The sequence below is a fragment of the Mus musculus genome, chromosome 9 (assembly GCF_000001635.26).
Source record: "Mus musculus strain C57BL/6J chromosome 9, GRCm38.p6 C57BL/6J".
NCBI classification, from domain to species: domain Eukaryota; kingdom Metazoa; phylum Chordata; class Mammalia; order Rodentia; family Muridae; genus Mus; species Mus musculus.
Window position 1 is genome coordinate 28021172 of NC_000075.6, and position 26436 is coordinate 28047607.

At 41.3% G+C, this 26436-nt stretch overlaps 1 protein-coding gene across 3 annotated transcripts in view; it reads left to right on the forward strand.

The window, feature by feature from the left end:
- Opcml (opioid binding protein/cell adhesion molecule-like) overlaps positions 1 to 26436 on the forward strand; it is a 1134695-nt gene that overhangs the window by 230456 nt on the left and 877803 nt on the right. The gene's annotated exons all lie outside the window — the stretch shown is intronic.

The following is a 26436-nucleotide window of genomic DNA, read 5'->3' on the forward strand; positions in this document are numbered from 1 at the left end:
GACTGACCCTGGAGACAGGTACAGGGGGTAGTCCAGAGGATAATGTAATACTAAGTATCATTAAGCCTCTCCCTGGTGGTGCTTTCTGCTGCCAGCCTGTTATCTTGTAATAATACAGCATCCCTATGAGATCAGTACTAACAACAACAACAACAACAACAACAGCAAACCAGACACTTTTCTCTTTTGATGGAAACAGGAAGAGAGAATTATTGTAATAAAGAAAAGAAGAGTTAAGAATCAGACTGCTTATTATGCTCTGCATAGTGGCCCCGCTCCCTCGATCTGAACTTTAGGTGGTGTCTGGGTGGCAGGTTACAGGGTTGAAGGTGAATCTTTGTAACTTACTGTCTGTCTTCAGCAAATCTGCTTGTAAAGCAAACTACCATAAATGAGTCTTACTGTTTCCTTTTTATCAAGTCTCATAACGTACTTTGTGATTAGATTTATTTACTTTAATTTTTTTTAGAATTTCATACAAGTACTTTATATCATGTTTATCACTCCCTTACATACATGCACATATATGTGTGTGAGAGACTGAGAACTTTTAAAGATATATATATATATACATATACATATATATATATAAGATATATATGTGTGTGTGTATATATATATGTTTATATATAAACATATGTATATGAATATATGTGTACACATATACACATATATATGTTTAGTGTTGACACATTAGGACTAGATAACTTACCAGGTTGCTTGTTTCTGCACAAAAACTGATTCTACATTTCTCAGTATTGATCCTTAAATCTTTAGTGAGAGCTGAGATGTATACTGACCTGCAGGAATAAGGTTAAGTATGTAAAATACAGTTAGAACCAACCAGTACTCACAGAGCTCCTAGAGACTAAACCACCAACCAAAGAGTACACATGGAGGGACTCAAGGCTCCAGCCACATATGTAGCAGAGGATGACCTTTTGGGATATCACAAGGCCTTTAGTCTTATGAAGGCTCGATGCCCCAGTGTAGGAGAATGCCAGGACACGGAAGTGGGAGTGGGTGGGTTAGTGAGCAGGGGAAGGAGGGATGGGATGTCGGGGGGAATTTGGAGGGGAAGTGAGGAAAGGGGATAAAATTTGAAATGTAAATAAAAATATATAATAATAATAAAAAGGAAATGGAAAAAAGAAAAGGAAAGGAAAGGAAAAGAAAAGGAAAGGAAAGGAAAGGAAAGAAAAGAAAAGAAAAGAAAAGAAAAGAAAAGAAAAGAAAAGAAAAGAAAAGAAAAGAGAAGAAAAGAGAAGAGAAGAAAAGAGAATGGCAGAAGTAGATTTTCCCTTCAGACATGTGACCTCCTGAGTACATGTGGTTAGCTAGCGTTCACAGTACCAGGCATGGCTACCCTCCTACTGAGTGAACCTGAAGTCTAATTAGACAACCGTTGGTTTTGCACAAGGTAAATGTACCACTGTTGCACTTCTGGGGATAGCTTGCTGGCAGATCCTTGTAGCTCTCAGGCTTGACAGCTGGGTAGGACTGCTGATTGCTTTTCTCCCATAGCAGCTTGCCCAACACTTCTGATACTGTGTGAGCTACTTCAGGTCAGTTCCAGTTCTATTTCTCCAAGTCCTGTGTGCAGAGTGTGTGCATATGTTCAGCAATTAGGGTTTTTTTTTTCTTCAAGTTCTGAAAGGGAACCAAGGGCAAAGGGAAGGGAAGGGAGTGGGTAAGGCATATATGTCAGGATGTAGGATGTTAATTTATCTCCCATAACAACAATGCATCCCTTAGCCAATTCTACTGTTTGATTCAGATGTTTTAGGCTACCTTCTTTTGACTTGGTCCAAATGATTAGTGAATCCATGTTTGGATGGACAGTTCTGTTGCCCAACTTCAAAGACTTGGAGCTAACCACCGCTGGTCTCTAAGTGTTCTTTGTATGTGTGTAAAATGATCCAGTCCAGGGAACTGCTATCAACTGCTTAGTACAATATCTGCTCTGATGGCAAGTGTGTGAATGGAGTTTTGTTCCTTTGGATATCTGTCACGTCTTTGGTGTTCTTCTAGTGAAAACAGATGGAAAATATGCTCCACAAGTATGGCTTGTTATATTCTAATACCTGGGTTCTTGTTTTTTCCCAATTAGGGAGCAAGACAATAGTGAACACACATCTCTTTACTCCATTGGCAGAACTTATGAGTCTATCTATACTACATATGTTGGTTTTGGAGCTTAACTTCCCTTACAGATCTGGCCATGTAACATACCACACTCACCTTTCTGAGTGTCTCTAGATTTCAGAGGGTTTTATAAACTATAATTAGCTAACCTAAATTGTATCACTCTTTTTTCAGTTGAAAGTTTTACACATAGGCTGGTTTGTAATCAGATATTTTTGCATGAATCTGTCTTGATAGTTATCAAAGTTTAAATCTCCATCCAAGATCAGAGGGTCACACTGATGGGCTGTTCTGTCTCTTTCTTTAAGCTTGGATCACACAGACAGCACAAGGAGACTTGCTAAAATCCACAATTTGGGTTTACTGAGTCTCTTCTGCAGCTTTTCATGTAATTCTTGGTATCTTCATCGTTTACTTTGTTACTACATGTTTCTCAAAGTTTTCTCCCAAGCCATGAATTTGTGATAACTTCTGCATGGCTGCTATCAGTGGGCAACAATGTTCCATTAGTAGTAAGTCTAGGTCAGCCTTAGGACATGTACAGTAGCATGGTTTCCAAAGGTCCTATTCAACACCAGAAAAAGATTCAAAATTTCAATGTGATGCCAGTTATTAATAAGATCCAGGTGTGCTTTGTTTTCTTGCTAGATTTCTTGGTTCTTTTATTTAGTGAAACACGAAGGAATCAACAGGCCAACTGCAATGAATAGCAGACTCAGCAATCAGCAATCATGAGGCATCTAGCTTACCATTTGCATTCTATTATGCAGTTAGTGGATGAAGGTGGATAGCATTGGATAAGGCACAGGTTTTTGTTGTTGTTGTTGTTGTTTTTGGGTTTTTTGGTCTTTTTGTTTTTGTTAGTTTCCTCCTTGTACCATATGCATGATTGCCTCCTGGTAAGGAAATTGGTTTTGATGCTTAAATACTTTCCAAGTGAAACTCTCTCCTTATGCCAATTCCAGTTTCTGTCTCTTTATTATTTTGTTTTGTTTTGTTTTCTTCCCTGTACACTGGAGGGCCTCACATTTTCTTTCTTTTGCTCTAACTTCATTGTCGCCCAAACAGATGTCAGTGTATTTACTCTTCGGTTATGTCTTCTTTACATATCATTGTTTGCTTCTAATATTTATTTACTTATAAATACTTTATAGAGAAAACATCCTCAGATATCCAATGTACAGGTGCAGTGTTCAATATACAATGTACAAGCACACCTACTTAGAAAAAATGAAAGTTTAGAATGTTAGAAAGTTACACATATTTCTAAGCTCCTTTAGTTCAGTAGTAGTAGGGAAAGGAGGGCTTGAGGTGATCACTGTTGATTTGTTCATTTGTTTAAATGAATTGCTATCTCCATCCAATGGGGACCATCCTCCTGCTTTTTCCTCTGAGAATCCTGTCTTATAAGACCAGTTCAAAAGAATGCAGATAGGGTGAAATGTTTCATATTATCCCAAGGAATTAAGAGTAAGGTGTTTGGAGTTATAGGAAATTGCAGAAATCTTATGGCATATTCTTGAAAGTGAATTTAGCAGTGAGTTCTTCGGAAGGTGGAAGTGTTGCTTTGCATGTTTCCTGCTGCTTGCAGTAGATTTGCCCATTCTCAGTACTATCTGGATGCAGATCCTACAGCCTCATGTGCAGCTCGCAGAGTTTTCTAAAGAAACTGTTTATAACGACCCTTGATTACAATGAGCTCCCACTTTTCTTAGTGTCTCTAGCACTTACAGTCACTATTCGATAATTAACCATTCAAGATGTGTCTATACCCACCCACAGCTCCCTCACAGATCTTGTCATCTCACATACTGAATTCACTTTTATGAGTGTCTCTAAGTTTCAAAGAGTTCTGTAAACTACAATTAACTCCCCTAAAATGTACCATATTTTAAGATATGATCTGGTATTTAATTCTTTATTCATTTTTAAGACAAACGCCAGATAAGTAATTCTGGATTGTGGCCAGATTGAAAAGCTCATCTTTAAGCAACAAATATGTCTGAACATATTCTCTCTCTACCTCAGCCACCCAAATTAGTTACTTGTTTCCAACATTTGTGAGAAGCATGTAAGAACAGCACTTCTAAAATGACCATCACTTTTCCTCCTCTACTTCAAAAACCGTACACTCTCTTGAATGCTAATGGTACTATGGAGAGTATTGCAAAGATTAAAAAGCCATCTTTGTCTAAGGTGACTATGTATTTTACCACCATATTGACACAAGTTTGAAAATGACAGAGCAGCTATGAGAGTCATGCTAACATGATTAGGACCAAGGGACTGTCTAGGAAGAATTTGGTCACCTGCACCTTTGTGTTGTTTTTAAAACAAAATTCCAACCAAATGTTGGATTTTACCAAATGAAGATTCAGGAGCCAGACGCTGTGGTGAGTTTGGCTGGTTCAGGGAGGCAGAGAAAGCACCCGGCTGACCTTCCTGCTCAAGGACCTTCCTCCCAGAAGAAAAGAACTAGTTCTCCCACTCCATACTGTCTTAAAAACTTTCCCTACTGAATGCCCTTCCTTTCTACTTCCTGTGTCTATCTATCCTCTTGACTTCCTCTAACTCTGGTTTTTTTTTCCCTCCCTATGCTTACTCCCTGTCAACTGGTTGCTTGTTCCATCTTTTGACCTGTGGTTGACTTTATTCAATCTTGTTTACAATAAACAGGAAGCTTTCAGATTAAAGGTGTGTATTAGGGCTGAGCCACACCACAACTAGAAACAAATTTTCCAGTACACAGTCTCACACTGTGATCGAATATCCTGCAACATTCTTGGATTAAAGCTGCATGCTAGGGCTGAGCTGTACCACAACTAGAAACAGGTTTTTGTTTGTTTGGTTTGGTTTGGTTTGCTTCTAAGTATACAGTCTCAGGGTTTGCGGTATGATCAAATATCTGACAACACCTTTGAATTAGGGTCTAACAAGCAACTTTATACTTGACTTAAAAGCTGTCACATGGCTGAAATGTACAGGGGAAGAGGTCTGTACCCTCTGGGACTGTGGAGGGATCTCTTTTATGCTTATTTATTTAATAACATCTGTGAAAAACCCTTTTCTTTATATAGGGTGATATGCACAGTCTGGAGACCAGGGTCTTTTGCCTTTGGAAGACTTTATTCTATTTCCATTCTCTCTTCCCTGAGAGGAGCTGCAGAATGTGTAAGAGTAAAAGTGCAGACTTTTCAGAAAGCAAGTGTGTTTTAATGACTCATGAGTATATGAACAAATCTGCGTAATGTAAGAAATAGGCATCACTTGACCTTAAGACAATCTTACCTTCATAGAAAAGGCCAACACTAGAAAGGCAGGAAGAGGAATGTTTTGGAAAGGTACTGTATGAGCCTGGGTTAGAAATGAGAAGAGATGTCTTTCAAACACCATCCACATAGCCAGCAGCAGAGAGACCTGGTCTTCTCTTAAGCCAAGAGTGCACATGTGCTGACTTCATTTGCTCTCTAGTTCTCTCAGACTCTTGCTCAGCTCATCCTTCAGGCTTCCATGACTCATTGCTTCTTTCTTCTTCCAACCATTTTTTAATTATTATTGCTCTGCTTATGTGTTATTTTTAAATCTCTCTTCCCCTGTTCTGCTAGGATGACCTCGGTGTCCCTGCACTTCTATGCTTATGGTAAATCTTTGCAGCTTCTATGCAGACACAAGCTCATTGAAATGAATGCTGATGCTATGTGTGTCTCCTTGTCTCCAAAAATAGTCACAAGGCATACATTCCAGGATAGGTACAGTGAATGGTGTACAATATTCAAAGACCCTGAGGCTCTTCTTCAGGTCTCCAGCAATAGTAGTAGAAATAGTGGAATGGATTGGATTGGAAGTGAATTGGATTCTTTCTCAGTTGTCATGTCTTTTCCCTCCCATTCCTGTTGTCTTTCCTCTCACGAATGAACGGGAGCTGCTTCAGTGCCACCTGGGCCACTCTCATCACTTCACCCTTGATTTATTTAGAAGCAAATACTCAACACCATTAGAAGCTAGATATACTGTTCTCTTTCAGAAGATGTTTAGAGGTGATGGAAGTGGCTTCCCCATGAGTTTCAGGTCATAGTTACCAGCTTTCTATAGTCTGCCCATTGTATCCTATTCTACTTTTAAGCAGATAGGAAATAAGTGACTGGCTCCTTTTTCTTGATGTTCTATGAATGGTATTAGATTCTGGCTGCTATAATTAAAAATGACTTAAGTAGAAGAAATGAGTATCTGCCACTTAATAAGCAAGGTGATGTTCATAAGCAGCTTTGTCGCCATCAAGTTCTAACCACAACCCCAGCAGCTTTCCATTAAAATAGAGGATTAACTGTTAGTGCATCACAGTGGAAGGAACGAGAAGAACAGCTCCTTGGGTCCCAACAACAAATTACTTCTGAATCAAACCTCTGATTAATAGCTCCAGAGTTGCCTCTCTGCTTTGCATAATTAAGTTTCATGGAGTGTTACAATTAACAGCCTTGCCATCACCCAGGTAGAAACAGCCACCATTTATTTGGCCGGCAGCATCAGGAAGTGCTGGGTGGTGAATAAGAAGCATTTATGAGGGATTAGGTACATTATGTGTCATAAATTGAGTAAGGCTATAATTACCTTTGGATAAAAGGCAACAAACATGATGATCCCGCGATTCTACCCAAGTTTCCTTTCCACCTTCCTTCCTTCCTTCCTTCCTTCCTTCCTTCCTTCCTTCCTTCCTTCCTTCCTCCTTCCCTCCCTCCCTCCCTTCTTCCTTCCTTCCTTCCTTCCTTCCTTCCTTCCTTCCTTCCTTCCTTCCTTCCTTTTTTGAGGGAATCATCTAAGAGCCCCTTCTCTAGCGAAGCAGAGGCCGAGGCACCGTGGCACCTGCAGACACTCATGCATGTTGATAGCCTCTCTTTTTGATACATCAAGGCCTTTCTGAAGCTTCGGTGTGTAGCTTGTTTTATGCCATTTATTACAGCAGCATTTGTTATCACACAAGTCGTCAGACATGCAATGCAGATGTCAGGTAAGCTTCAGACTCTTGGAATTTCCTGGGCAGAGAGCCAAGATGTCATTAGAATTACTGGGATACAACAAAATGCCAAGTATTTTTCTGGAAATGAACAGGCCAGGAGTTAACCATCCGTCATTTCTGAGGGGTTAGGATGTAAGCAGAAGATGTTCCTTTTGGGGGATTTCCCTACAGAGTCACATTTACATGACACAGCTATGCTTCTGACCAGTATCATTTCTGTGTAGTCACATAAAGCAAGAACAGCCTTTAGGGGGAGGAAACTTTGTGTTCTATTCAAATTTCCTTCCATCATGAGAGTTAAAGGGTCAGCAAGAGAGTTTCCGTGGTGTATAGGCAATTTCTCAGTGCCTTCATTTGCAGTTCCTTTTATCTTTTCACTTCTTTCTTATTCTGCCTCCTCTGCCTTGACTGGTTCATTTCTACTTCTCCCTGTACTTGTTTCTCCTTCAGCATCTTTCTTCTTAACTTTTCTTATGTTGTTCCTGAGAGTTGATCAAGAGATAGGGAGCAAGGGAGGAAAGGAGGGAGAGGAAGAAGAAAGAGAGAGAGAGAGAGAGAGAGAGAGAGAGAGAGAGAGAGAGAAAGAGAGAGAGAGAGAGAACAGCTCATGCTTTAGACAAGCTGGTGCCTCATACACACCATGTATACACCAGGAGGAAAGCCCTGGCTGAAAAGCCATTTGTCTTGCAAATTTCTATAATGAACAGATTTTGGAATAAATACCATGTAATCTGTGATGACAGTTCTCTCATTTCCTTTTTATTAGTTCAATCTTCGCAGCATCTGAACCACATAGCGACAGAGCCTCTGTAATCATTAAGGCAGCTGGCTGTACACATTTCCCCCCTCTGCCTGGCACATAACCGAGTCCCCAGCCAGTTTCTCCTCAAGAGACCCGTGTTGCAGTAGTCACATGCGTCTATGTAAGAATTCCAGGACAGAATGGAAAGCAGGCAGCAGGACAGGACCTGTAGCTGTCACAACATGTGTTATTCCCCAACAGACCTGAACCTGGAGTGGGTAAAACCGGAGTCTTCTGTGAAGCTGCCGGGAAGCAGAATTGCATTAAACTTGATCTGCTTAGAATCAGTCACCTCGGTGTGGTGTGTTTTCTGTGGTTATGGTGGATTCCTAACTCTCCTTTATCTCTCTCCCCCTTTCTTTGTCTTTCCCTAGGTAAGTGATATTTGGTGACTGTTTTGAGTGCCTTCAAAAGAAAGTCCAGAGGCCTCCTGGTTTTCAGTCTCAGAGGAAGAAAATCTTTGGCTTCTGGTTCATCTGTGTTCTGATGCAATACTGTGGGGATGTGAAGGTATGGCTGCTTATGGCTTGGTGGTTTGCATCCTGATCTGGAGAAATGAGGTAAAGGCGGAAACCCAGTTAGCAGTGCTCTTAGGAGAAACTAGGCCTATGTTGCAGAGAACAATGTTTCCGTATGCCAACTGGTAGTATGTGTTCTCTGGCAGTCTATTTTAATCAGGTTGCTAAATGTGAACTTTATGAAACAGCTAGATGATTTATAAGAATTTAATTCTTAAAAATGGCATCACAAATAATCTCTGCTTTTTTTTAACAAAAGAAGGGAAGTGGCTCATATGCTTTTTAATGTATAACTTGGGTGAATGATTCAGGGGGAGAAAAGGCAATGAATATTATATTGTAATTATAGCAACCATTATATCTATACCAGTGTAAGTAAAAAAAAAAAAAAAAAAAAAAAAAAAAAACAGGCTTCATGAAGGCAGATGTTCAGAGGGACATGAACATTGCCATTCTGAGCCCTGACATTATACATTTCCTTTGTGTGTTTAGCTTTGGCACATTGAGGTATATAGTACCATAAAAGTTACAGCAGAGCTGTGACACCCACTAGGGCCTGAATCTTTTTTTCTTTTTAAACTCAGGGTGGTTGGGAAGGCTGAATGTGGCCTAGATGACAATCACTGGATCTGCACTTGAAATAAGACTAGAGAGCTTACTGTGATAAACAGCTAAGTGCTGACCTCAGTCTATGTAAAACGCAGAATGTCACTGTAGTTTTTCTGTTTTCTGCCAAATTGACTGAAATGCTAACCCTGTGTGGCTAAAAGAAATACTTCATTCTGATTCTAAGGGGCAGAGGAGGCCAGGCCTTCCTTCATCCTCGGACTTGTGCTGTGGTCACTGAGCACTGTAGTCACTGATACTCTACAAACCATGGCAGCATGTGCTCGGCTATATTCTTTATTAGGCAAAACAACTGGAGGATCAGTGTCCACCACTTGCTAATAGTTAATAAAACCATGCTTCTTATACACATAGCAAATGAATGAATATTAAATATTTTACATAATTTGCTATTCATGAGGACTGCATGCAGAGATGATATGTTTCAGAATGTAAATTGGAAAAATGTAAATGTGCACAGAATAGAATCTGCACGTCTCAGGTGATACTGGTATGTGCTTACAAGTGGTCAGGGGCTAGGCTTTTCTGTAGGAGGATTTCAGAAACAGTAAATCTTAACCACACAGAATTTATCCCCATGTCTATAGACAAGAACTATTTTGCATTGCTATCAATTATCTATAATTTCCAGAGTAGTAAAATAACTCAAAGGCAATGAAGGGCTAGAATGAAATAAGCCAGCAGGGTGCTTTAAAATGTGTTGTTTTCTCTAGCAGATGCTGAGTAATCTTTTCTGTTTGATTCCAATTTTCTTATACTCTGAGAGTGGAGATGTTAAAGCAGGCAGTTATCCTCTGTGGTACTTTTAGACTCTATCTACATTCCTACTTATTAAAGTTCAGATCCGTGCAACCTGGGATTTCTGCCTTCTTTCAGTATTGTAGATGGAAGCAATCTAAGTTTCCTGTGACCAGCCTGGAAGGCCTGTTTTCACTCATAGGATCAAAGAAGCAATTTTAATGTTTCCCCAGAAAAGGATAGATTTTTAGTAAACATGTGTCCACTGAGTTGGGGAGGTTGTTGAAGATAGATATTAGCTATATATGGCTAAAACCATGCTTTGTAATTGTCAAAATATCCCTCCTGTGGAAGAAGTTATGTTTGAAACTTTCTGCCTGCAAAACCTTTGTATATGGGCTCTGCTCTTATTAACTCCTCACTGAATTTGAGGGGTGACATTTCTCTTGACTCATGTCTAGTTTGTATCAATAAACATATATGCTGTGACCAAATTTTTTGAGTTACTTGATAGGTCTGCTCAGATGTGGATATCGATCAGGGTGGTTTACCCAGTATCAACACGGGGCCACTGCTCAAAACAAGGAGGAACCAGAGGGGATAGAGGTTGCTAATATTGAATGAACAGAGGTCTTTCAGGAGGTCTCCTGGGTGTAACGTCATCCCAGCTCCTGGCATGGAGCCTCAGGAGCCTTGGGGAGCAGGGAGTTGTCATCTGCTCATTCTGTAGGCGTGATTGCCTCCTAGCAGATGTGTGTGCGTAGCATCTGTATGTGCCCATTTGCTTCCAGAGAACTCTGCTTCATGCTGTTGTGGCTGATGAAAATCCCTCTCGGTGGGCTCGAGCTATGGTACCACACGGACTCACAGTGATGGCTTTTTCAGGGAGGGCAGTGTTACTCCACCACACCCCAGAAAAATCATATCATTTTCACTGTTAGCACCTCGTGCTGAGATTGCTCTAACTCCTCTCACATACAAAATCCAGCTGTGCTCCTGGGAGAACTTGCAAAGTAAAAGACTTGCACCGATATTTTTCTTCTTCATAAACCTTCTGGAGTTTCTCTTTTAAAAATAAGTTGGAGGGTGGTGTTGGTAAGAAGGTCCCAGTGATATCAGTCTCTACATCCTACTCCCCCTCATTTGTCCAAACTCTTGAGTATACCCCAACTGCTTGATAGTTGTCCTTTAAACTCATACCTCAAGATTAGTGCTGGGTATTATGTCTCAGCTTTGAGCTCTGGAGTAAAGGGGACAACCAGTTTAGCTGACTTAACTAAGGCACTAATAGTGACCACTGGTGGGGCTGAATTCCCAACTTAGTTCAGCTTATTCTTCCTAGTTTGATTCTCCATTGTGTATGCAGGGCTGAGATGTAAATGATAGATTCTAAGCCTTTGGTTATTTATCACAGTAGACAACTTTGGATCTTAATGCATTCAAAGCCCCAGCTCTCTAGGAGTGTCCTGCCTGCGTACACTGGGGACGACCACCTTCAGTCTAGAATTTACTTGCTTTTCTTAACGGCCTCTAGGGTACTGAGACAATTGGCTTTGTGCTTTTAAACTCTGAAAAATAAGTGTTCTGTCAGTAAACAAAATGACCACTGCAGATGCCACCTCTTCCTATCACTCACTGTTTTTAGTAGCAGAGGGTACATGTCCCCAAGACTACAGAATGAAATTATGGTGAAATGTATGGGGAGAGGAACCTCACAGAAAGAGCTCAAAGAAGAACATGGTGGAGTCTGTCTCCATGTGGGTTTGCCAAGGGTCCAATCACTACATCTTCTTATTTCCTGGTACTTCAGCACCAACTAAAAGACCATAGAAAATGTCTCCCTGGCTGTTTTTGGACCATCGATCTAGCTATGGTTTATTAACCTCTGTGTTTCTATGTCCAACTTTCTCCCTTGCTCTGAAAATTGAACCCAGTATCTCATGCACAAAGGAAGCACTCCAATTCCATGGATGAACTATATTCCCAACCCTTATGTCATACTTTATTTTGAGACAGGTATTTCTAAGTTGCTGAGGCTTTCCTTGAACTTGCAATCCTCTTGCCTTAACTTCTAAGAGAGCTGAGATTACAGGTCTGCCCTGCACCACCAAGTCTGTCCCTACAGAACAAATTAGTAGCTGTGACATAATGGGTTGGACTCAGAAACAGTCACTCCCGGTAGTCTCTCTCCCCTCGTCTCTTCTTGTTTTCCTTTGTTCCTTTCTTGCCACAGGGGCCTCCTCACTTAGCCCGAGGTCCAAAAGAGAGCATCCTCATGCACACATTTAAGCTGCTGATTTGTTTCTGGAATCATGATGAGAAACCACAAGCGGTGTGCCAGGTGCTAGAAAGAGAGATTCAGCTTCCTTATATAACTCCCTGCAACTCTCTCACCCAGCCTCATTTTTCAGGAGTCCACATATTATCTCATGCTAGCAGGTGCAATAAGGTATAAGTACAAGGATGTCTCAAATGCATGTTATTAAGACATTTTGGAGCCAGTTGGAGGGGCACTGGCTGGAAATGTCAATCATAATGACCGCCGGCGCTATAAATCTACTTGCTATTCTCCTCTGCCTTGGGAAACTGCCGCTCAACTCTGACACAATAGCATTCTAATTCAAGTTACTGTTGTTGTTATTATTATTATTTCCCTTCTGGAAAATGTAAGAAATTCCATATTCTTATTGACACAGGAGGTTGAGGACCCCAAAATAATACTGAATAAATCACAACCAGGGTATTATGTGTATGTGGACTAAAGCGAAAAGAGATTCTGAGAAGCAGGGAGGGAAGGAAGGATGTGGGGACATTCGGAACCTCTATGAGATTGTCAGAGTGTTAGAAGAAACTGAGAAGCCATGATGAGAAAAGCAATATCACATCTCTGTTGCAATGAGTTTTTCCTGGTGCTCAAAGAGTGTTATTACTCTTGGAGAAGAGAGCTCTTTTTCCTCTACCTCCTTTTTGATTTAAACTTCTGTGAGCCAAAGTGCTCTGGTGTTTTAATGGTCTGTTTAAAAGATGGAAAGGGGCCCTTATGTGCCAGAACACAACCTGTCCAAGCCAGCAAGGGACTTTGTTTGATTATGAAGCTTGTTTGGGATAGATGATATTTTTATAGCTTCTGCTTTGCTTCACCGATGGCCATATTGATGTCGCTCCCCAGGACAGGGCTAATAAATAGTTTATAAAACTGTAAGGCCATTCTATTGGGTAATCTACCATGGTGCCTTCACAGACTGTAGATCGCTGGCTTCTCACACAGGCTGACCCCAGGGTGGTTAGTTGGCCTGGTGTGCATGTGATGTGTATGTGTGCATGCATGCGTGCGTTTGTGTGCCTGTCTGCATGTATGCTTCAAAGGACCCACCTGAGCTTTGCTGTGAATATATTGGAAGAGCAGTGGAGAGTAAAATACTGAGGATGGGTGTTTAATTAATGCTTCCCAGTTTGTGCTTAGATACCATGGCTACTGGGAAAGTAAGGCTTATAGAACAGCAGTGGAAACCCCACCCAAAGTGGTTTAAGCCAATGTGACTGGCCATTTGCTAAAAGTTTAGAGTACCGCATGAGGGTGAAAGCATTGAAGTGGTGAGGAGCTTGCTGGCACCTTACGGCATATCACACAACTTTTAGAAGGGGACATAGATGCTAGTTTTGGTCTTGTGCCTTTTAGAGACACCTTTTAGCAATATGTTTGCTGTCAGCAGAACCGAATGAGGGTGCAGTTTACATTGACCACATACATCTATCATACATCTATCTGGGTGCTGGGCAATGCGCGTCTTGAAATCTTCAACAAGGCAATGCCCCCCCCCCAAATGTTAGGAAGCACTTGCTCCAGGACACCTTCTTGTGCAATTTCTTCTTCAACACCAAATGTCCAGTGCGCTGTGTTATGATTTTAGAGGCTTGGAGATAACCTCAGAGAAGTTTCCAAAGCAAGCAAAAAAAAAAAAAAAAACCCTGAAGACCAACCACAGCAACATTAAGAACATAAAACATGGTCTGACCTTACCTCTTGGTAACTCAGTAGAAAATGGCAGGGCCAGATTTTTTATTCTGTTTGTATCCTGAATTGCTACCATGTGGCTTTAACTGTAGTGGGGCCGTGTGCAAGCTGAGTAAACCAGGTTTAGAAACTTGGGATTTGCACATGCTTAGAAGTCCCACTGCTCACAGCACTCACCAGGACATCTCAGATGCTATCTGAAACTGCTCTGGTTTGTGGATCTGAGACTTACTGTAGCTTTCTTTTCCCAAGAAGAGAAGACAATCTCAGCTGCCGTTGCATACCCCTTCTCAGCTGCCGTTGCATACCCCGTCTCAGCTGCCGTTACATACCCTGATGAATGTGGCCTAAAGAGGGTCACAATAGCTCAATGGGCCTTTCTTATCCTGTACCTTACCCACCATGCAGGAATGGTGGCTCTCTTGAAATTCTTCTAGAGAGTTCTGCAAACCAAGGCACAGCACACTGCCCATGTACACTATGGAATGGGTATCTTTGTATTTTCAGTTTCCGTTGGTATTCCCTATTCTTCTTTTTGTAGCTGTAATGACATTTTCTGGTGCATTCTTCACACACCTCCAAAGCTGATGTAGAGTGTAGCAGCCTACTTCCACGGCTGCTGTGCTTAGAGCTGCCTTTATCACAGAGCATTGTGAAGGGACTAGCTAGCCTCTTCTCTCTAATGATTCACTCAGGACAGAGTGAAGTAGCACCTCTTTTTCAAAATGATGATGGTCATCATCATCTTTTCCTTTGCGGTCCACAGTGTCACCATGGGGCTCAAACATAGGTCACAGGTGATGTGAATCTCAAGCATCCATGTCCATACTTGAGGTTCTTGCTCATCCTCACTGTACGACACTGTGGTGACTCTTCCCATGCCTCATTTGGTGCCTAGCACCAAAGTGCTACACCTGAATGCTGGGGCAAGGGGAGTACTATTGTAGAGACAGAACCTCATGGTGCTGCATCAATATGATTTCTTGAATTCTTATTGGCAGAGGTATGGGGAGGTCATTTTAAGGGAAGCCTTTGTCACAGGAATAAGGGGACCAGTTGAGAGCAGTGTTCTGAGCAGAGTTGGAAGGAGATGTTCTAGAAGTCAAAGTATTAGAGAAAGTCTCTTTGTGGCTTGCTTCTGGTTCTGTCTTCTTTTAAGTATCCTTAGATCATTTCACAGTGACTGGATGGCACCAATCTTTGCCTTAATTCTTACATGGAAGTGTTCTTTATATAATATCAAAGCAAATAATATCAGCTTTACGCATTAGAGTCTGTACGTTCCACAAAAGTAGACACCACCATCATTTATGCCTAGGGTAATTCTGGTCCTCATGATTTCTTATCCAAATGACAGCAACACCTACTAACCTTTATGACAAGGCCCTCAATCCAGGCCCCATGCATCGACAATAGCTGCCTTCAGAGAAGACTTCACATAATCTCTGGGAGCTGTGTGGAGCCCAGAACCTTGAGGATGTTGTCATTGTCTTAATACTTTGCAGAGGAATAGGAAACAATACGAGACATATATACATTCTTGATTTCCATAGGTGCAAAACCCAAATCCAGGTATATTATGAAATCCAGCTCTTGATGGGAGTTAGCTGGCAGATTTGAAAAATACAAAAAACCAAATGAAAGCAGTGGTACTGGAAGCTCTACACAAGATATTCTGCCATAATTGATAGGGGCAGAGCCTGGACATCAGTCAGTTTTGAAAGTCTCAATAGCTTTGATGTGCATCAACCTTCATAACGAGAATCCTCCTCCCTTCCTTGGGCTGCAGACTCTCATCTTTATTTCCTCCTTCCGGATAACTGCAGAGACTGATGCTTCTCTTTTACAAAGTGTTGTACTTGAGAGGAGATGCCACTTTGGCAGGATGAAGGCTTCATTCATGGTCTGTAGGGTTTTCTCGGTGCTCAGATGTTGGACTAAGCCACTTGACCTGGAGTTGTCTTAGAGTGGGGCAGTTCTGTTACACCCTTCCTGGTCTCCAGGAAGCAAGTGCTAAGAAAGTCAGAGAGTTAGCTAAGAGATAGACTTGGGTCTGCTAGTGCCTTTTCAGTGCTGTGCCTTCTATGCTAGTCTTAGGCTGTGGAATAACATATTTAAAGAGAATTCATAATAGCGACTCACACCTTTAACTCTTTAATTTGCCATGAGGAACTGCTTTTCCCATCATGCACATACCATGAAATGCTCCGAATTTACCTGAACTTCCCAGTTCTGGTCCTTTCTGCAAGTGTTGAGTGGCAGCTGGACCAGAAAGGAGCAGATTGCTTCCTTTCCAAACACACCAGCTGGGAGGGATGCAAAGTCAACAAATGATGGGGCTTATCCCTAACCACCCTAGTCCCCAGTTACTAAAGCCAGTGTACTGGGGACCCTCCCAGTCTCTGGTGGCCCAGGCTTAAAACAATTCAAGATTTCCTTCTGGATTCTGAGTTTCTGGTACTTGCTCTACACACATGAATCCTTCTGACTGGCTTTCCCGCCCACACTCCTTCACTCTGCCTTTTTCTCTTTCCTTCCGCATGGCTTTCTCCCTAATGGCCTGTGGAGGTCTACTTCAGGATACCCTGTGGATCCACTGACGAGCAAGTGTTATCAGTTAATTAACTAGCTTTTTACTGACTAGTCCAATGAAAGGAGCCAGTCGCTACTCATAGCTTCTTCTGAGCCATCTAGTAGCCACAATGTCCTGAGGCTTTGGAGCTCTTGGAAATACAGTTAGTACATAGATTGAAATGAAAATACTTTTATTACCAATGTTCTTCTGTTTGTTTGTTTTTAAGTCAGAGTGTTTTCTATGCTTATATTTTTATGTTTTATGTGTATGAGTGTTTGCCTACATGTATGTATGTGTATCATGTGCCTGCCTGGTGCTCAAGGGAGCCAGAAGATGACATATGATCTCCTAAAACTAGACTTACAGATGGTTGTGTGCTGCCATGTGTTTGCTGGGAACTATACCTGGTTCCTCTGCTAGAGCAGCCAGTGCTCTCAACTGCTGAGACATATTCCAGTCTTTATTCTAGAAAATGTTACTGATGAGATTTTAAATGCTAAATATATGTTTTTAAATGTCTATAGCTTATACTTTGTTTTGTTATTTTGTATTTCTTTTTCAAACAGGGTTTCTCTGTGTAGCCTTATCTGTGCTAGAACTTGCTCTGTCGACCAGGCTGACCTCGAACTCAAAGATTTGCCTGCCTCTGCCTCCTGAGTTCTGGGGTTAAAGACATGAGCTACTATCCCTGCCTTTATACTATGATTTTATTTGGGTAACTCTGGTCTACACTATGAAACAAAAGGCTAGTTACTGATTTCCTCATTATCTCTCTCCATGGTTAAACTTCTAAGTCTATCCCTGGCTGTCTCCTTCCTGGTAGTATGAGACAAAAAAGATGAATAAGTTATAGCCATTCTTTTTTATTCTTTTTTTGTGTGACCTATTTTACTTTTTGTGAATCTTCTAAACTTCTACACAGTGCCAAAATCAGAATAGAAGCTTAACAAATAATTATAGTCTGGGTTATTTATGGAGATTTTATTTATTCTACATTATCCAGGATGGCTTTATGTAGACCTTCTAAAATTAAAATTGTTCTTTTTCCTTCATTGGGCTTAAAGTTCGTTTTACTTATAAATGCATCTATCTCTTCAACTCCCTCAAGGTTAACAGAAGGTCAAGCTGTAATTTTATTTGTAATTTTATTGATGAGTAAGTGAGTCGCACTGTGAATGAAGGAGAAATGAGGCCAGGCTCAACTACCATTCCTCCAATTGAACGTACCCCACCCATCCTTTCATAACAAAAACTCAACATTAGGAATGATTCAAGAGAGGTCATCTGTACTTGGTATCTGTTCACATGTTCATGCACTTAAATACCAAAGTGCATTTGGTGATGTAGCTTAGAATCCTGGGACTGGATAGGGTAAGGGGAGCCTTCCTCTCTTCCAGTCCAGAATGCTGCTCTCTTTTAATTCCTGGCTCCTCTCTTTCTTTCAGAGAAACTTCTTCTGTCCTCCTGCCTTCCTGATTCCTCTCAATCATATTTCTTTACTGAAGCCCAAGTTTGGAAACAACTCTGTACTACATGTTTTTGGCAAGCATACATTTTGTATATCATCTGTTCTGTTATTTTGAGTTGTCAGTCGTCTTTTGAACTGATATTTGCATATGATGCATGCTCATATTTCCCCATGGAGTCAGTCAGCTCTTATCAGGGAAGGTTCTTTATACTTTCAGAATGGGCAAGTGGGAAATTCAGCAAGTCAGGGCATTTAAAGGTATTAAGACATCTCACATAGCACACGCTCGTATACATTCCTAACGGCACTAAATCATTTGCTAACTGGAGACAAGTTTCTTTGAGGCTATTAATAGTTTTAAAATAATTAAGCAAGTGGAGCTACATTAATGAGTGTATTCTAAATGGATTCTATTTAAGGGGAATCTCAGCTCTGTGTCCCCCAGCTGTCTCCTTTTTAGCAGCTAAATGCAGCTCCTTTGCTATGACCGTCCTCCCCACCCTCACCATTCTCACTTCCTTCACCATCTTCACCGGCCTCCCCATACTCATCATCCTCACTATCCTCACCTCCCTAGACCTCACTCCAGCCTTCATTCTGACATTTCCAACCAGGCCTCTCACAGATTACAACCATTAACACACACAGGTGGCAATGATTCTCTGTTCAAAAGTCTCCTTGAGCTATTTCTCCAGGCCAGCATTCACTCCAATTTCTCTTTCTCACAGCCAGCTGAGTGACATTTTAAAGTCACTTTGGGGTTGAAACAGACATTGGGAGTGCAACACAGCCTGCAACAGAGGACACCCAGGTAACTTACGTCAGCATCCATGATGCCTCCTATCTAGGCCTGTTCCTAACTCACTTCAAATGCTTCCTTGACACACACATCAGGGGAACCTTTTCAAGCAAACACAAGTACCTTGCTTAGTCACCTCTCCTATTTTAACTGCACTTTGGTTTCTTAAGCACTTCTCTGAAACTTTCTGCTTTCCTTTCTTGTGAAGTTTCATATTTTTCAAGGAGGCCTAATGGTTTCACTGCTTGTTTTCTGACCTTGTTTGTCTATGTCTTTGCTTGTTGAATTGGACTTGTTACATCTGATTACCTCTCACCCATACACTCCAAGCTCTCCAGAGAGAACCCAGGTCTACAGCTGTTTACTATGTGGAACTATCTCATTTAAATCAGATGGTGGACATCATGATGATATAGCCCAACAGGCAAGGGGATGGTACCTCTTCTCAGAGTCTCGCCAGCTAGGTCCAGTGCTCTCACTTAAATCACAATACATTTTTATAGAACCATGTTACTATTCACAATTCACATAAGATAAAAGTAAGACTCAGAGTTTTGTTATTGCTAAACATCCTAGCTAGTTAGTACTAAACCAAAATCTGTCCCTATGCATGTTTGGGTGCATGTCTGATGACCTACTCACATTGAGTGTGCCCCACCCCATTCACATGGTTATGTTCTATGCCTTGCACATAGATGATAGAAAATAATATGTTATTTAAACAGACAAGAAAGACTCCCTGCCTTCCCCATTGTCTGAACACCTTTTCTCCTGTTCCTTCTTTCCTCCAGTCATCTTGCTCTCTCCTCTAGCAAGGTAGGTCATCATCGACATTAGATACCCATGGGTTTGTTTGCACTACAAATACCTGACTGCTCCTAAAACCTCGTATGCCATCTCCCACACACTTCTTTGCCCCTGACATTTTCAAAGTCTGTTCCCACAGCCTGTCTTTATTCATGTGACATGGGGCCATGTGTAGTGGAAATTCAGTGAGCCTCTGAGAAGAGGTGCCATTTTCCTGCCTGTCTGATCAAGTCACTATTACACCCACCATCCGAAAGACCCAGACTGAATGGAAGTCCACTTTCAAATCATTCCCCTGCCTGCCCTCACCATTGGCTATATGTTAGCACACAGCACATTTTCCTTAATGTGAGAGCATGAAGACACAAAATATCCTCAGAACAGGAAAATAACACAGCACACTATATTGACCTCTTCTGTCAATATTTCCAGTGATGCCTATTTCATTAAAAGAAGTTAGTTGATGCCCCAGAGCAAGAACTGAAGAAGGCTTGCTGGGCTTGACTTCTGGATATTAGAGGTAGAGGGAGACTAGAAGAATGCCATTCTCCACTTCAGATATGAAAAGTTGCTCAGAGCAATGGCTTCCTCAAGGCACGTGGGTCTGTAGAGCCGAACCCAAGTCAGAAGAGGATTTCAAAAGGCATGGACCACTTTGTAAAATCATCTCTACCTGGGACCTGTAGCACTAAGGGCTCTCTAGTCAATCGCCTATATAAATGTCTATATCAAAGACCCAGCTATCGTCTTGCTCTATGCAAAACAGTGAAGCCATTTGGTCTCAAGATTAAATGGAGTGCTAGTTGCAATGACAACTATAAAACATTCACATGTTTCATTTTGTCTTGTTGTTTCCCAAGCAGGGCTTTTCCTATTCCTAGTGTTCCACATTTTCTATATAATGAGGGGTGACTTCCAGAATGGGCAAGAATCTTCAGGACATAGTAACAGTTCTCTTATATAGAAGACTGCTTGTAGCATTTCTATAGAGCACCTTCATCTGCAAGACTGGAGTCATCTTCCCTAGTGGATAAGAACCATGATTTGCCATTTAACTTCATCTCTCAAATTAACACAGCCCAGAGTTATATGAGGGAGTTTCAGTTGGGAACATTGAAAGTGGTATGTACCACTTTGCACTTGGCTTACTACATCCCTGAGATCTTACCATGCTGATATATTACATGCTGACATATTACATGCTGATTCTGTATAGGTAAAGTAAATCTTAGGTGTAGTGCTCTGTCTGATTCCTGGGCACCTGGGTGCTTGCTGATCTTCTAACTGCTCTGCCTGCACTCTGGGCTTGGCTGTTGCTGCTTGCTTACATGTATCCGCTTCACCCCTGCCTTCAAGGTTCTTACCTCAACTGTACTGCTACCCTCGTCTGAAATGGATATTGATCACTGCAACACAGGAATGCAGTTATTCAGACATGGTACATCAAGCGACTGTCAGTCAGCAGGACAGGGGTGCAGTATTCCTTTAGAGATATGCATACATGTTAAAGTATTACACGTTGTCTTCAGATTTAAGGGAGAGGCAGAGTAGGCTATGCTAATAAAATGGTCCTTAAGAGCGAGGGGTGTTTTAGCTAAGTTGGCATGGTGTCTATTAAGTTTGTTCAAACCACCTTCCCGCTGCTTCCCATGAGGGAAGGGTAATTCAGACCTAGTCCTGCATGACTGTTTTTTTTTTTCTCCTCCTTTAACCATGATAGCATCTGATGATGTTGGCATTCTTCAGCTGCAATAAATACTTTAAGATTATGCAAAGTTCTGAACATGCTTTTTCTAGGGAGGGGAAAAGGACAAGCTGGTAAAAAGATTGCATTTATTTACAAGGCTTAAATAAATGGAAAGATACAATAACATCTACAGTGCTTCATATTCAAATCTAGGAGGGTGCCACTATTTTACCCAATGAATATAAACTCATTAAGAGCATGCATTCCCTATGCACACAGTTCGCTCTCAAGGTTAGAACATATTCTTCTTTCTCAGAGCCACTTCTTATTCCAGCCCTATTCAGCCTTGTTGCCTTTTTCTTTTATTTATTTATTTATTTATTTATTTATTTATTTATTTATTTATTTTGAACCTGAGTGAGGGATGGGAGGGAGAGGCCCTGCTCCTGTCCCTGTGGGACCGTTTCCTACTAAGCAGTTAGCTCATCTCCTATCCATATTTACACAAATACCTTAAGCTTTCCAATTAAGTTTTGAGTGAAAACTAAAATTTCAAAAAATGTAGATTCCTTTCGTTATAAGCAGACTTGGTTTTCAATTTCTATGCCTGAGAAAGGAAAATAATTGAAGTGGGGGAAATTTCATTTCTCTGCCTGCTGTGGGAAGACATTTTTCAATAATGCATTGAGAATCTCTGTTGAGGTGTGTGGCTAGGGCTGGCAGAGATGCCCAAGGCAGCCAGGAGCAGGGCTGAGATGGAAAGAGGCGGGGGCTTCTGTTTGAAAATGGTTTCAGGAGGTGTCCTGCACTCTGGGTGAACAGTGCTGGAGGGAAGAGCTGTAGCTGGGAGGAGCAGCTTGGGGAGCTACTAAGACCGAGTCTGATTCGGTCTTGGATGCTTAGCCAGACAACTGCTTATCAGGAGCCCTCAGATGGAAGACAGGAAATTAATGTTGGCTTGCAGGTCCATTAGTGCTGAGCTGCCCACGGTTGCTTGGGAGAGCGCAGCACCCAGGCCTGGCCACACCTCTGTGCTCTTACAGCAGCACCAGACATTTTCTAACACAAATTTAGATCTAAAAAAAGAGAACTGCAGAGCCTGGGTCTCATGTAACTTCAACATGACCACTTGAAAGATGAAGAGATTGTTGGCCCATTGTCATCTTCTGTATGAACACAGTTGGTTAAGGAACCCTGTTCTTCACTGGGCTGAGTGTCAAGGGTCAGAAATCAAGGGTTTGAAATCACCAGGGCCCATGCCCTGGTCTCTCCTATAACCCCAACTCCTAGCAGTTGTCAGCTCTGGAGAACAAGACCTTGACTAGGAAACTACCCAGGTTTAAGCCACAGTGATGCCTTTCATTCTGGGGCTTAATGTGCAGGCTTTAGAGTTGGACATGTGGTTAGTTGGTGTTTTGCTGTTGGCCAGGCAGGGGAAGGTAGGAGATTTACTAAAAGGCTACATGCCTCATCTTTCTCAAGTGAAAAATGAAGGCAACATGGCCTTCATGGAATTCTGGTAAGATCATCTGGGAAAAGAAGCGTCCATCACTGCTCTTTATGCCTTCCCACTGACCGGAAGTCTCTTGTAGAGGGCAAACACACTGAAAGAAATGGAGCAATTGAAGTTTATTGCTTTTGTTGGTAAACTAGACAATGTTGGGTCTGCACCTACCATTAAGCCACCCAGTCTCCCCAAAGTGAAAATTATATGTCAAGAATTGCAGCTTCCTGGCTCAATGCAAAGGGGAGCATACGTATTTTGAACATGGGGCTGCAGAGCCCCTCAGAAGAGAGTGGGAAGATGAATCTAAGCTGACATTGAGGAAAATGAGTCAAACAGCTATTCTCCACATTTATAAAATTATTATTTTATTGAAAGTCATTTGCATCTTTATACATCTCTAAAGGAGTTAATCTGTGAAGTACTTTTATTTTTTTTAAGGGTGAAGATAAAGATAAATCAGTATAGCCTCTTAGTCACTGTGTGTGCCTTTTATTTCCTGCTCTTTGTGCTGGGATTCACAGCACCCCCAAAGATTGAAACACCTCAAGGCTTCAGTTTCGGCAGTGCTGAGGTTTTAGTGCTTTCTTTACCCAGTAATCCAAGGGTGCTACCCAAGCAGACAAAAAAGGCTATTCACCCCAAAGAGAAGCATGCATTCTTCTGAGAAGTAGACATCTAGGCCTTTCTTCTGAAGCCCTAGGCTCACAGGCTAGACTTACGTGCTACTGTAGCCTTCAACAAATAACCTTGAACCCAAAGTTAGGCTGGATGCTTTAATCTCACCTTTGCAATACAATCTTAGGCACTTACTGTCCATTAGTATGTTCTCCTCATCTACAAATGGAGGCAACGCCTAAAGGCTCCTAATAAGGACAGAGTAAATGCATTGCAAGTCTTAACCATAGGACATGTTTAGATATGTATATACTTGGATCTGAAAGAAAGGCACTAAAAACCAACCATCCCATTTCTTATCTACCCCCTACTCCCAGCCATCCACCCTTCTCTGCTTATATTGAAAGGGAGTAATTTAGAGAAATGGAAGTCAAGCTCTGACCAAGCTCACTTAGCCACACTTATCTTTTCTGAACAATTGATCTTATAACTTCATCTAAAAGTGAGCCGCATGCCTAAATTAATACAGAAATCTAAAGAATACCTAAAATGTTTGATTTGCCGTGTTTTTGTTTTATTTTGTTTTTTGTTTGTTTGTTTTTTGTTGTTTTACCTAAAAGAAAAAAATGGGGCTCTATTTGTTTTGAAATGTGAAACTATCAACTTTTTGTGGTTCATTCAGCACATTTTCTTTTCTCTTTAGCAAAAACAAACTGTTAAGAACACAAGGACAGTTGACCAGAGTAGCAGATTGATTGCATCTGTCCAGGCCAGAGTTAGGAGGCCATTGGTGAGCAAGAGGGGATGGCCAGAAGCCACAATTATCTGGCAGTACAGACTAACTCAGAAATAGAAAGAAACAAAGGATATATAAAGGTGAGAATCTGAGTGGCTGGGTCTGGGGCAGGAAGAAAGGGACTGTGGAGCACTTAACAGTAAATGGAACATGGGAAGTCTGAAGTAGAATTTGTGGCTAAAGGAATATATGTGTTTAAATGTGCTATAGAAGAGCTATCCATTTCTACATCTACAGCCCATGTCTATCCATGTCTGTCTCTATCTGTAAACTATAAACTTGAGCATTCATCTGAAACTTGAGAGACACAAGCAGAATAAGAAGAGCTATGGAAATGAATAGAGTTCTTTAAAAATCTTGAGCAATTGCAAAAATTACTGGGGCATAGGGATGGTAAGAAACAGACCTGTCAGAGAAGTTAAATGGGAGTGGTCTTATGGCATTGCTACTACAGGAGAAGGACATTCTTTAAGATGATCAATGTTCCAGGTATCCCAAAAGTAATGAGGAAAAGAACTTTGTCTTTGATGGAGACTCATCAAAGACTCAGAATTCTTTCAAATGCTGGTGTGCTGAGAATTGAGGAGTGGATGGCACAGATGTGGGGCTCTTAAGACTTTTTGAAAGATAAATGAAGGAAAACAGATTTGGATTTTTTTTTCTGTTTCTGTTTTCTTTATAAAGAAAAGCTCACCCTTAATATCTAATGGACTGAAATCCGGAAGAGGTAAGCTGGCATGTTGATCAGTGGTAGAGTATTTACCTACAATGTGTGGAACTCTGGTTTTACCCACAAATCAAGTAGAAGACTGAAGATTCCCAATTGGTTAAAGCTGCCATCTGTGAGGACCAGAGATGAAAGGGAGGGGGGATACAGAGGCATTAGTAGGACTCTGCTCTCTATAGGGAGTGGGTTAGTTTGAGGAGGAAGCAGAGAATAGAGAAAGGAATGCAAATGGACTGCAGAGACTCTGCAGGGACATCACCAGAACAGTGGGAGAACTCACTGTGAGTGCTGAGCTGAGGCCTGAAAGCCAGTGTGCCCTCTTTCTCACTGCCTGGTATTTTCTGGCTTATTCACCCCTTTTATTTCCCTACCCTTTCATTTGAAAGCATGTTGGAGTAGCCAAGGTCAGAATGTCTTTGTCTCAGTGTCGTACTTCTGGATACAGAGAGAATCACCAGTCTTCTGTTAATAAGTATGTTTCTAATCACATTGAGATATCTGGGTAAATCTTTAAATATCGTAATTGCCAGTCATAAGGTATTTCCTACAACAGAGAGGCATGTTTTTCTAGGCACCATGAGTCTTATATTCTAGAAACCATTTCTGATAATCAGATTCTTATATTGAATCTTCAGATAAATTTTCCTTCAAGCTATTATTACTGTATGGTGATCTGTCCCTTATTTTGTTTTCACTCTTGTCATCTTTTATAGAGGACCTGACCTTCTCATGGAAGAATGCACTCCCCACCTTGAACAGCAAGAGGGGTGTCTTAGTTAGGTTTTCCATTGCTGTGAAGAGACACCATGACCAAGGCAACTCTTATGAATGACAACATTTAATTGAGTCTGGCTTACAGAGGTTCAGTCCATTATCATCAAGATAAGAGCATGACAGCATCCAGGCAGGCATGGAACAGGAGGAGATGAGAGTTCTTATGTATCTGGGAGGAAGGTCTTAAAACCCACCTATCACAACAACACACTTACTCCAACAAGGTCACACCTACTCCAACACTGCCTAATAGCACTACTCCCTGGGCCAAGCATATACAAACCACCACCACAAAGAGGTAGAAGAAAATATCCCAGAAGAAAAAGAGAGATCAAATTTGAGTAGTTTAATTACATGGAATCAGGAAAGACAGGGTTATGTCAGCTGCTATTCACAACCATGCCCTCCTTCCATGGGTGAACAATTACCAAATTGCCTGTGCTAGGATTGTGGTAGTGATCTGTAGCTCATACATTGTTAGTATCCATCAGAGAGAGGTGGTGTGTTCACCTGTGGGCATTATCTCCCTGATGGGTGCAGAACCCATAGCTGTGTATGTCATCAAAGCCTTAGCAAGATGGATAATGATAACCTTCTCTTGGACTGTGAATTAAAAATGGAGATTCATGAGGTGGTAACAGCCCGTGGTGAAGCCTTAACCCTACAGAATGAGGAAAAGGAGGTCAATAGTACTTGGGAAAAAAAAATATCCTGTCAAGTCAACAATAAAAGCTCTTCTACCTCACCCCCAAGCATTTTTCTAGTCTGTAAACCCCAAACTTAGGACATTTTTGTTAAACATTAATTAAATTATACAAGAAG